Consider the following 13,846-nt stretch of genomic DNA (forward strand, 5'->3'; position numbering starts at 1 on the left):
ATTTTTTGATAAATTGAAAATTAGTCAATAATGTAAAACCTTCTACAAACATTACATTTGGTGTTGTGATACATTCCTGCAGCTTCAGTGGTGGCTTATGTATCTCTGTAGTTTATCTTTAAAATCTGCACAAGAAAAATATCCGTAGGAAATTTTCACTAAGATATGTTCTTGCATCACGATGATAGTAATGCACAGTAGAAAAAAATTTGTCATATTTACTAAAATTTTTCAATTAATTATACCTCGAAAAAATAGAAGGTTATATAAATGTTAAATAGTGTATATATTTTTTTAAGATATGTATGTCTATATAGGGTCTGCCAAAAATATATGCATCAATATATTTATATATATTCTCTATATATTAACATATACCTTCTGCAGCATTCCGCCGTAAAACAGGAACTAGTAAATGTGGATTTATGCGAGAGTTGCCTTGATAGTATGAAGCTGTATAGCAATATACCATTGATATTGCTATACATATGTATATATATATATTAAAGAAATAAATGTAAGAGGTATTTATTCCTTTTGTGTTTCCGGATATATGTACAACGTAATCTGTATAAAGTCAAGAACGATCGACATCCTCTACACGAACATAGCTCATTTTTTCAACAGTGCAATTAAAAAGGGCGTTTTCTTGATTTTTCCAACGTTTGTCGATACTTTGCAGCTGCGTGTTCATCCTAAAATTCTTCGGTTCGTTTTTCAGGTCATATTTTGCATCTAACTTCTCTGGTCAAGGGCAATGGCTTTCTCGCTTAGCCCCCCTCTTCTTGTCCTAAGGAATGGAGTTTACGATGTATACCACTACAACAATATCGTACAATCAAGACGTTGTCACCCCAACAGCACCCATAACTATGAATTTTCTACAATCTGCTGCTTCATTACTGCAAGTAAGTTCTTGTTGCTTTCACGTTACTAACTTTGAGAGTTACTACATTATTCGGCAATCGCAATATTTGCATTGTAAAGACAATTCAGCTCAAACATCTGGCATATGAAGGAGGAAATATTCTCAATATTTGAGGAGTTGGTATATATATGTCATAAAATTGCTTTATACAACATAACACAAAATTCTAATAGTCTTTAATTTTAAAAAAATGAAAGAGTTGACATGCTTCCTGAAAACGCTCATAGTGGTCGAATCTTTTTCACTTCACCTTATACGTTAAGGGGCAGACATGCGCAATCGTTCTTAGGAGGTATATCCTAATACCAAGCAAAAAATGGGATACTCTTTTAAATTTTTTCAACACACACCAAACAAATTTCTTAATTCAAGTATTACTAGCGCTGGATCACCACGAGATAAATCGAAAAATGCGTCAATTCAATCTGACTGTCAGCCTTATCGTACAAACTAAGATAAACCGAAATATAAAGTAAATTTCTTGTTTGTTTGGTGTTTATATCGCTGATAGTTTAATTAAAGTGTGTCCTCTATATTCCAGAACAGCGCGCAAATTTCGGTATTGCAAGGCTTTTGTACAAGTTTATACAGAACTTATTTCTTTTCACAATAAGACAAAGTTTGTATTAATTATCGCGAGAATAGATGTACGGCGTTCTGGTTTCTAATTAGTATTAATTTTCCATTTATTGCGTATATACGGGGCTCACAACAAGGTTAGCAGTGGACACATTTTAGTATGAAAATTATAATATCCTTACCAGCAGACGATTCTGACACTTTATTTACAACATTATGTAAAATAATTGTTCACATTTTATGCTTATATTTGATAATATGGTCCAGAAGATTGTGTTATATAAATAAAATGGAAACGAGGTAACGAAACCATATTAAAACAATATTTGAAATAATTTTTAAATTAGCACAAAATGGTCAAGCTGGCTTCTGACCAAGGTAAACAACACTGTAAACTTTAGCTGACATGCTTCGCCCTAATGATAAAAAGACAACATCTTTCGCTACGTATTTCTTTTTAATTACTTATTACAAAACGCCATTGTGTAACGTAAATATACATGGTAAATGTCTTAGTAAAGAGAGACACTGCCTGTACGTGTACTGTGTGTATATATATAATGAAACATACTAAGTATATATTTGTTATAAGTTAATTATTGTTAAGTGTACCCCGCAAACATCAAGATCCAACAGCTTTTAAATATATTAGACTAAAAAGATGATTTTATGCCTGCCCTTTGCATTCCCATATGTGTTTCTGTACACATAACTTTCCGAAGTAAATGTAGTTGTTATCTTTGGCTTAGATAGGGAGAACAAGCATATCGGAGCCAATATTTGATAATCTTTTGCTCAATCTAAGTTGTAATTGAGGCACAGGTGACAAGGTTCGGCATTGTGATCCAGTTATCATTAACCAGACAGCGCGCTATCAATAGCCATGTGAATAGTCCACAAGCCTCTTGAAAAACTTCAGATAGCGGACTTTCGACTAGTATTTTGACGTAACAGGTTCTCTAGAAAACTTTTTTGTTAGTTAAAATCTTGTAACTTGCGTTTGAAATATATCAGACGCATTTCCAATTGGCCTGGAGTACACGGCTGGCCCATTCTTCACTGTTTTCAGACTTTTAGCCACTGGAGCATAATTCGGTAAGACGTTACATATGAAATGCCAATTTTGACTCCAAGCAATTTTTCTTGAAAAGCTTTGTCGAATGCCTTCTTATTCTTTGGGTTCCGACATCATATGACCTTCTTGGTGACCTCCAACATCAGCCTTCGTCCTTAGAATGTTAGCATCATTCACGTATCGCGCATTCGCGTAATGCTTTCTTGCCTGGTGTTTTCGCATATTTCAATAAACTTCCGCAGCGCTGTGGCCTTCGAGGGAGAAAAATTTAATCATTGCAATTTTCGAAGTAAAAAAATACATTTCATTTTGAATTAATATCTTCGGGAGTAAACACAACCGGTTTTTACCTAGAAGTTTCTGGAAAACTGGAGAATCTACCAATCAAATTCGTCTGCTAGCGGTGCACAGTTCGATAGCTATTTAGTTTCAAAGTCCGTCGCGTTCGCTTGAAAAGACCTAGTATTTTAGCTGCACGTTTCCTACCTCAAAGCTGCGCATAAACATCGATTTTACAATTAGAACAGCTGAAAATATCCATATTTATATATTTTAAATAAGCCTAAGATTTTGTATGACCCAATCAACGTCATTGTCGGGAGAGTCGATTTATATCAGTACCCACTGAACACATGGTAACAACCGCCATCAGTAACCGCGACATGCATTACACTCCAACAAGGCATTCATTTCTATAGTGGAAGGGTCGGTCTGCACGTGATCCTTTCGTGTATCCAATGTTGAATTATATAAACGTTTTTCTTTTTTTTCTGAAATTGAGTGTCTGTGCATTTGTGTTTCTGTTGCTGGAATCGTCTACGTAGAGTAGCCACCTTTGATTGAGTTTCCTTCTGGGCTATTGGAGTTTTATTTTCAAGTAATTTGTGCGTGAAATCATGACTATCGTTTGACTATGTTTTCAGGGGCTAATTTTTTTATAAGGCTTGAACACTTTCGGTAGGCTTACGATAATGGACACCGAAGAGAAATTCCGAAAAAAAGTCTCCTTTATTTATGCTTCTGGTGTGAAATGGTAGGTTTTGCAGAAATTGCAATCCAATTGTTGGTACGAATGAGCTAGTTGAGGCCGAATTACCAGGTTACTGAAACATTTTAGTACAGCAAAAGCAGTAGGAATGATCAATGACTGGAATAGGAATAACCGCCCTTAAGATAGCGAAATTATTGAAACAAAATAGCTAACTACCTTAATCAGAAGACATAATTCCTGTAAATGAATGACTCTAATTGCATATTATAATGGATCGGTTGGAGAACTAATCAGATTAATTAATGGAATAGACTGACGAAATTACTTCGATGCAGTGGAAATGTCACTACATTTTGAGGCTACAAACGCATAGCTGGAACCGGACAGTTACTATTTTTCTAAGAAATTATTTTTTTTGATAATGTTGGACAATGGTGGCATTTTTAAGCTGCACGCGTTGATACGTTTTAAAATGGTTTTAAACAACATCTCAATCGCTACCAAATAGATAAGGAAGTTACGGTAGAACTGTTACTGGAATGTACTTCATACTATAGCCAGTTACTGGGATAGGACAATGGGACAACAGCACAAAAGTAACAAGATCACTTATAGGTGATTGATTGAAAGAGAAATTACTGTGACTGCGGAACTGTAACGCGGTAATGAAATTAGTGAAATAGGATAGCGGGAAAAATTACGTCAAGGTAACTGTAAAAGCATAGATATAGTTTGTCACTAGGATACGAATCACTGCGGCAGAGCAGCATAGTTGGCGGAACATGTTGTGTGAAGAATGATGTAGGAACAACAGATAGGGCAACTGTGTGCGGTAGATTGTACCTGGCCTAGGAGCTCAAATGACGCTTCCAACAGAGACGGTCATTGGAAGTAGTATTTACTTAAGGCACAGTTAAACATGGGAACAGTTTTCGATGGTGTGTACTTGATGTATAGTTGAAGCCAGGCTTCCACTCAAATTTAATTGCATCAAGACAGCGCGTGCTGGTAAATACCGCAGTTTAGTCAAGGAGGATTTCTATAATGGGCCGCCCAAAAAGTCGGTAGGTCATTTTTCACTTACTTCGAATACTGACCAACCGCAATATATTTTTTGGCTCGACCTTCTTGCAAAGTTTGGAGAGCATAAGTTAAAGAAAAATTTTTTGACTTTTATTATCAGTCGAAGCTGCGAGGTTCTAGTATACTATTAATATGCAATAAAATGCAATATTCGGTATTTCGTACTGTTTTTGTTGTCAGTTTCTTCAGTCAGTATCAGGAGTCAATGCAAATAAAAATGTCTGGGATTATTTTTAAAATAGCTGCCATTTGGAATCTGTTTTTTACTCCCAGTACCAGTGTAACACAGAATTCACTTTCTATCATGCAAATAAAGATACACATTGATCATGACAACGGGACCTACTTCTCTACCAAGATTTTCTCATGTAGACGCCTCTAAGAAGTGTTGGTGCTGCCAATAATGCTTAAAAGTATGCACTGAACGGCATCTGAGCTTCTTAGTTCTAGTAGTTATTTAACTGTGTACAGTTATAACTAATAATGGTGATAACTGATCGTAACGAGATTATACTACATAACAGTGTAAGGCAAGATACTGTTGAGACTCAGGCAAAATGTGGAGGTAATATAGCTGAAAGTAGCTGAAGTGACTAACTGACCAATTAATAAAATTAACAAATTTACACGAATATAATAAGGTGTAGTTAGTGGGACTTGAACAGGCATCCTACTACCCGGCGGTATATTTGGTGGACGAGATTTTACTTACACTTACTTCAAGAGGTTCAACAGCTGCAGAATGGCGGCTGACAGGCCGGCGGGAGAGTGTTATATACCCCCAGTTGGTCGAAACCGGAAATGGTAATTATATAATTACCATTTCCGGTTACACGTGCGTTTCGTTTACCCATTTCACCATAGAAATGTCTTTCTGCTCCTTCCTTTCGATACCTAGTCCAACCTTTCCGAATACTCTAGTAGTTAGCAATTACACACCGCTGCCGTCGCTCGCCTGAACGATACGTATACCGCGGGACTTTCTTCGCTACTTGCTTAGCGACACTCCACGCTGGCTCAGACCCGAGAAAGGGTTTTCGTGACATGTAATTGTGCTGGCACGAGGAACTCAGGGAACGGATTTTCCGGGCTAAAGCTCAGTGCGGGATTTGTCTCTTAGGGCCCGCCTCCGCTGCATGGGCCTTCTCCATTGCTTGGATATCAAACGGCTGAGCTTTTGAGTTAGCCGTGACCTCAACGGTACCTCTGACATCACGGTTTTAGACCCATGAATTGATTCGCATGGCGTTTTGCCCAGGGCTTTACTAAATGCAGTAATACAATCTCCAGAACGGAAGGGACCGGCAATTTCAGTAGATACACGAAGAGCAGTCTGTTCGTTTGCGGATAGACAACGGCGGTCGTTGATGTAACGAATGTTGGAGCGTGCCAGACACTGTCATACGCACCAGCCCCGGACATAGCTAGCATTATCGTGACCACCACGTCCATGGCGTCGTACTGCCTTTAAAGGAAAAAGAGCTTCCACAACCATGGCCCGGGCTGTTACGCGGCGAGCCGCAAAAAGCGAACAAGCATACGAACAGAAGTGCCTTTCCTTGTACGCGCAGCGGCCTCATAAAATCTAGGCCTATCCTTGGGAAAGAGCGCAGAGGGTGAATCTACGCCGGTAATTCTGTTTTGTTAGCTGTGAAATGCCACAACTACGGAGATGCTCTCGGATCCTTGTCCAGACGATGCTTTCCGACACGTAACCAGCCATCAATCGGTAGGCAGTCTTTGTTTACCTCGAATAGCTTTGGTGGCAAAGAACAATTACTGCGGGATTGCGGTATGAGAAACTCCGCAGCCCGGAGTGGTGTTGTGTGCCTTTTTGGTGGCAGAAATCGATACTGGTAAGATGACCTAGTCGTTTCTCTAAAGCATGGTCACTATATACGGGCTTAGTAGCAAATACGATATCCGAGGTTAGCACCGTTGCTTATCGCCACTTTCCGAAGTGTCATTACGGATGCGACATTGCATCTGCGTCAAGCGTCCTGCCTTGTCGTTCCAGTGGCGCGTATCGAAGACATTCCAGTAGCCACTCTCCAGTTAGGTGCCTCTATTGCAGATGATCCTATGACCTCGAAGTGAATATTATGATGTAACTAAAATAGGCCAAGACAACAGTTTTTTTCCTCATTCACCGGGTGCCATGTAAATCTGCTAACAGCCACTCGTCAGGCCCTAGATGGAAAACACTCAGCCTCTCAACGCGTCGAGATCATCGTTAACCCTTCTATCTGTCTCCTTTCTACATTACCGATCTAATTTGCTTTAATCCACACAAAGACGAATCAAACAGTCCTTTACGTTGGTTTAGTCCGACATATACATATATGTTGGATATATAACTTAGAAACCCGCTAGTATATGTAATACATAAAGTGGGTTACTGGTCGACCCCACGTGGTTCTGCTGCTTCCGCAAGTTTTGTCGGGCGTGGTCTTCGTCACTACTACCATTTTGGTGAAGGACGAAGCCGTTGGTCGCACACCGAGGACATGTCGGCAAGGCCCTGGGGCTTTTATACGCTAACCACGTCTGAACCAGCAAGACAGCTTATTTACATTTTTGACCGTCATAATATACACGTTTGATTAGCTTGATTTCTTTCTAATATATAATTATGTAGCTTCTTTTAATGGCAGCTCCTACAGACAGCACTTCGGCACCATTAATTTTATTCCGCTTTTACTCTGCTGTTGCTGTCGTATTCTATCGTTCTTTTGTCGTCCTTCGTCACTTGTCATGCACACATAGAGTTTGTAGTCGTGCTAACAAGTGCCGAAGTGCGGTCAATGTAGAGAATCAGAAAATATAGTTAGACGGACAGAATCCATAGGGACGTCGTCCTATAGATAGAGTTACTATCCTTTACCGGCCAGTTTTGACAAGAGCGCTACGAATCTGAGTTAAAGAAAAGGAAGGTGAACGTACACAGCGAAATAGGAATCACTTCGATAAGTAGTGGAAATCCGCCGCGGGAATGAGGAAGATCCGAGAACTAAAAGAGTTTATCTGGAGTCGGAGAAATGTGTAATCGTAAGCTTTAATCTGTAGTTCATGAAATGTTTGTATTAGCAAGAGTATTGTGTTATAAAACTTTTGTATTGGAGAAAAAAGAAAACAACGTTTGTTGCAAATATAGAAATTGACTTTTTGAACAACTTGCAACATAACCTGTGGCTGCTTTATAGAAAAATATGTACACGTTTATAAAATTATTGAATTAGCGCTTTATTTGGGCATAATCTGTTCATAGTTTGCAGTCCTTGACTCACATATTTTAGCGGTTTTACAAGGTAATCTTCTGTGCAATTTTATATAAATAAGTGTTTGGATAACAGCGTTTATTCTGAAACAAAAATTATATCTCACAGAACTTTGAACTTTTGTTGAAATTCGTCGGTCAATTTGGAAAAAATGTCGTTCTTTAAGATATGTTTTACTCTTTATGTTTGAAAATGGAAGTTACTGTAAGAACCTGTACTCACAAAATAATGAGCGAAGATAAGTTGCGCAGAACCTTCGATACTTTGGTCATTCCCATAGAACTGCGTAACTCTCCGCACTTCTTGTAAATAATACTTGGCGTGATATTATCAAATAGCTGTACTGCAAGCGTGATAGCTTCCCTAAATATGGAAAGGCACTTTCAAGGGCGGCGTACGATATTTTTCTTTAGTTATCTTCGTTGACGTTTGGATCGCATCAAATGGAAGAATGGATTTTTAGGTTGACACTTACGTATTCATATGCTCTCAGTATGTAATAGAACGATTTGAAGAAATTCAACCCTAAAATTAAGCATGAGAAATTCAAGGTCAATTTAACTTCACGTATTACTACGATCCAAAATTACTTTTAAACGGAATAGTAGACCCGTTTATAAATGTACACGTTTCCAAGTTGGCAATCAAAATAGTCGCTTTATACAATTGATACATTTTCAAAGTTATTTGCTACATCATTTCTACATGTAAACTTTAAGATTTAGCTGTAGAATAATGCATTGGAGCACATAGGCACATTAATAGAAATAACCATTATAAGATATTTATATCCAAAGTGACATAAATGTCTGCTTAAGTAGAGCGACGAGTCAAGATCGTATCTTGTTGGCTTTTCGACGTGTTCAGGTAAACATCTAGATAGTGAACCTGTAGAAAACAATTCTTCGAAATATATTGAAAATACTGGTTAATCTTGGCAGGTTTTTGTTTGTTTTTTAAAGTTTTTTAAACAATTAATTTTTATGAACCGATATTAGTTCAATGCGACGTCGGTCCTAAGTACAGATCTAAGTCTTGCCAGCTATAAGTTTGTTACCCCTTACCTATATATGTACACACTTTAAAGGAATTAATTATATTCAGACGCACAACCCACCTACTGACAGAAGAGTGAAAAATGCTTCTTCTAAGCCTTTGCTGATTTATACCGGTGCTAAATACTTATCTCACGTGTTTTATGTCTAACAAAGCTGCTGTTTCCAAATTTCGCTACTATAGAATTACTATACTATACACCAAAGTAACGTATAAAAAAATACATTGAGACCCGGTCGGTGAACTTCAACTTCGAAGGAAAACTCGCTAGCAGATAAACGCAAGTTGCTAGTCTTGCACTGCAAATTAAATTGCCGGTAATTGTTCAGTGTTTTCCGGAACAGTATAGAAACTATTAATTTGCCGAAGGAAATAACTGCGTTAAAATTTCACATTTCCCGTTTTCGAGCATTAACTTCTGTCACCCTTTCAAAACGTATTTTATCCTTTCTTGTCGACAACCCCGCCTTATAAACGAGGTGTCGAAGTCAGTTTACTGTTTCGCTTAAGGATATTCTAGTGGCCTCTAAAAATGTGTGCGGAAAAGGCATTACAGAAGCTCAATTTACTGTCTATGGCCGTGTATGGAGACCGCTACAAATCGCGACACTCCTCGTGTGCTTGTTGGTGCTACTTGGGACACGGCTTTTTTGTCTGGCGCGGTGCGTGAGCGTTTCGCCTTGTGCGAGTGCTATGGCGCTATTTGATTTGAAATTTCAAACAGGGTCGTTTGTCGTCAATTTGTTGCCAATTCTGCCGCTTGACTAAGGCTGTTGATAGTGAAAACGTTTTCTTGTGGCGTCAGAACGAGTTTTAACAGCAGCGGAAAGCAATGCTGCAAGAACGAGAAGTCAATGCAAATTGATAAATGCGCTCAAGGGACACAAGTGCAGTTTAAAGTCTTCCATAAACATTAAGCGTTGTCTGGTGAATCCCTAAAAAGCAGAACGCTCATCTGTCTCAAAATGCTCGAATACTTCTCTGGAGCTCTTGAAAATGTCAACCACAGCTGGAGACCAGTTTACTTCTCGTTTTCCTTACCTTTCAATACGCGCTCAAATCTCAACCTCACTCAAAGCACGTACGAAGTATCATTCTATCTGATGTTACTCCTTAATATTTGAGTCGATTGACCATTCAAGTACGGAGATGCTAATTTATGTTTGTTTTTGCATGCATCCTAATTCCATGTATGCTAACATTTGTGCGTTGACTCTTATAAGCTTTAGAATTATTATTTCTACGTAAAGTTTGCCAATTAAGTTGAGAGAACCTACGGTAGCTTCTCTAATAATCGTACTACGATGCGTCTTTCGAGAATGCCAATTATAAAACTTTGGTATTAATATTACTATCTAATTGCATGGTTTAAGGTCAGATGTGGCGTAATTATTAACAGTTAAATTTAATGTACTCGGGTGTGTTCTTCTCTATCCATGGTTAGAGTGTACAGCGGAAACAATGAGGTATTCACATCATATAATATTTGGCCAATTGGTATTGGAGTCGTTGGTCACATTCGCAATTTAGCATACGATACCTTAAGATAAATGAAGCTAAAATGGTGCAGCCCCTTTAATGATCGGCAAGATCAATTTAACGTTTTTATAAGGGCATAGGGCACGGGAGTCTGACAGGAAAGCAAACTCATGTATAACGCAGCAAATGTTTCGGCACTGCTAGCTTAAATGAGCACAGAACAGAATACTGATTTTGTATTCTCTAGACACCTCTCCAATTAGAGGGAGGCAGGCATATGCGACTCCACGCGGATAGCCTCCTAAAAATGGATGTCAATTGCCTCTATTATTTAGTGTACAGCAATAGTTTGCATAAAAAGGAAGAGGGATAAAGCATGAGCTCGACATCACTGTCACATATAATGGAGTTTGTTAACTGTTTTAAAGAGCTTGATTTCGTAAACAAATATAGGTAAGGGAAACGTATATTTGACAAGACGTCCACCATAGTGCTCTGATCTGGAATTTCAAACAAGCGGAAGAACTTTGGCTATATGCACATCATGCAGAATAACAGCAGCACATGTGTATCGAGAATCATACATTTAATACGTTCCTTACTACACCATTTTATATTTAACTTTTTAATACCAACAAAAGCAATAAAACCCGATATATTCAGATTGTAGCCATTAAATTCGCTACGAACGAAAGAACTCTGGCAATGCTGACACTGCTTTGCCCAACATCCGACAACTGTTCATTGTGGTTACTACGTTTTCAAAAATAAGCATTTTATGCGGTTGTGAGATGCGTCTTTAAATTAGCGCAGAACATATCTAACGGCCGTGCTAACTGCCACACAGAGACTTACAATCTTTAAAATATCTTAAAGGAAAACCAATATTAGACTTCAGTTATTAGTAAGCTAAATATTTTGTAGACCAAGAGCGTAAAGTAGCCAAAAGACTTGAAATGTTCAAAAAGCACAATGTTTTTTTTCGGAATTATTTAGTCAATTTCGGCTAGTCAGTTACGTGGGTTCGTAACAACTTTGTCATTTATTATAAAATCGCTGGAATTTTATGCACACTTTATATAATTTGTTGGATCATAAAGAGATAATAGACAAGTCACTTGTATGAAACATGTATCGTCATCCATGACAAGACAAAACGTGAACTATTAAATTTGCGCCCCGTTATTCAATGAAACTGGCACAAGATTATAAAAAAAATCTCTAAATGAACTAGATAACCAAAATAGTTGTTATAACATCTTTTATTACTTTAGAATATTTCGATTCTCCTGTCATTGAGCAACAAATTGTGTCTTTTTGATTTTGACGGTTTGCATCAGTTTGTTATTATCCATTTTTTTAACTTGTATTTAACTTTACATACAATATCTATAACCTACGAACATGAAAATGTCATACATGCAACTAGCACTGTACGTAGCATATTTTTTAATTTACATAATTTACAAAAATTCGATATTTTATCATCATTAGAAAATGTGTTTTTCGCGTTTTTCTGAGATATCAAATCCTTTTAGACCTAGTCTCACAGATCGTTGATTTGGTACTCTCAGAACACTTAATTATTTCTGAAAAAATTTATGAAGACTGTGGGCAAGCGTTGCTTTTATACCAAATTTTGCTTTGCATACAATAAACTTATTTTAAGTAATTTCTTAATCAGCTTAACATAGTACCGCATTAGTCCTAAACGAAAGCCCAAGAGATGAAGTATTATAGACGCTACCTGCGAATCGATAGGATCATATAATATATGTAACTTATGTCGTAGGGTTTAACGTCACAGAGTAAGTTAGCGCTGACAACCTTTTGGATCACAGTAGCGAATGGTATCCTGAGTTGCCACCATTTTCAAGGGAAACCCTAAGCGTTTACTCAAAGAGGACTGATATGTCAAGCCAATAGCGGTAAGCCTTAATTTATAAGATTAGTAAAGTAATGATAAAGAAACATGTAGAGACAATTCTGACTATTACTCAGGTTATAATGTCACACAAAAGTGGCAAAGAGGCCATGGCTCGTGTTTTTCATTTTTATTTTAATGCTAATGAAAACATACACGGCAGTAATCAAATTAAACCACTATATTATATTCAGCACCATTCTAAGCGACTCTTACCTCAGTGCTGTGAAGGCCGGATGCGGCACCTATACGTTTTATTAAACGTATCACTATGATTTAATATTATTGGTAGCGTCACATGCAGAATATAACATAATGATCGTTGTATATCAACGCTCTTTTAGTTGGAGCTACAAGGGCTCTTGAAAGTCTCATAATCCAAAGTATGGCCTTGGCGCTTAGACTACGGCATCTTAGCGTAAATCTTACATGTGATCCTTAGGCATATGAAAATTTCGTAACATCGAGGCGAATATGGTATGAGTCAACGAGTTCAACTGTAGATTGCTTACCATGTCTGGATCAAACGGAAAGCGTTCCAGTGATAGCGCTAAACCTTTTTATTAACGTTATTATTCTACACCGCGAAGGTGTGAAGAATCGGCTTCTGTTCTATCGCAGCCGCCTGAACCTTTTTAACTTCCGCTATTTTAACTGAACTTTATATACATTAACGGAACTGTTTTTCCGAAATGCAGCCTGGACTACTGAATACAGCGGCTGTCTTAACTGTTTAGATGCTAACCAACGTTTGAACACAAGTTATCGCTGCGCCACACTTTCAATATGGCCACATCAGAATTGTTCCCTCTTGTTTGTACCATCATCTCAGCACTTCCCATACGTTGAGTCTGCAGTTATCACCGTAAATATCTTGCAAGATTTGGTGCCGAAACTGTCGAGAATGTCCACGAAGCAGGACTATATTCGGCAAAGTTTTATAAATTGATCGACCATTTAGCAGACTTACGACAACGACATACTTTTTCGAAATTAAAAAAAGACGCTCGCGGCATTCGATCTGTAAATATATAAACAGCTCGATGCTATTCTGTTCGCAACTAAGAGCTGTGCTCAAGTTAAAACCTAAGCGGAGGCCACGCTGTCCAGCAGAGGACATCGCCACTGGGAGTCGTACACTCAGCGGCTAAAAGAACAAAGGGTGACATCTATGAAACGGTGGTGTTAGCGATGTGGCTGATCAGGCAACAGGACTTAGGCACATCCCAGCTAGGCCTAAATCTACTAGATAGCATGACACTAGCACTCTAGTCACCATTTCCATGAAAGGCTGCAGTACGGACGATATTCTTTCGCAATGTTATGCGTCACAGAGTGTAACTGAGATGGCGAATATGCCTTTACCAAAGTAAACGATTCTGTGTCTTTTACTGCAGGATCTCTGAAATAGAATTAAAAGTTTTCTTCCAGAAAAATGAACATTAGCAACTAA

General features: G+C 38.0%; 1 long non-coding RNA gene across 1 annotated transcript in view; it reads left to right on the plus strand.

The window, feature by feature from the left end:
- Window positions 1-605: 605 nt before the first annotated feature.
- The window catches only part of LOC147754125 (uncharacterized), a 57,027-nt gene continuing 43,786 nt past the window's right edge, over window positions 606-13,846 (plus strand). Inside the window, exon 1 of the long non-coding RNA XR_015318166.1 lies at window positions 606-908. This is a non-coding gene — a long non-coding RNA (uncharacterized LOC147754125). The remainder of the gene's footprint in view (window positions 909-13,846) is intronic.

This window comes from Varroa destructor, unplaced genomic scaffold (genome assembly GCF_002443255.2).
Source record: "Varroa destructor unplaced genomic scaffold, Vdes_3.0 BEIS01000531.1, whole genome shotgun sequence".
Classification (NCBI taxonomy): Eukaryota; Metazoa; Arthropoda; class Arachnida; order Mesostigmata; family Varroidae; genus Varroa; species Varroa destructor.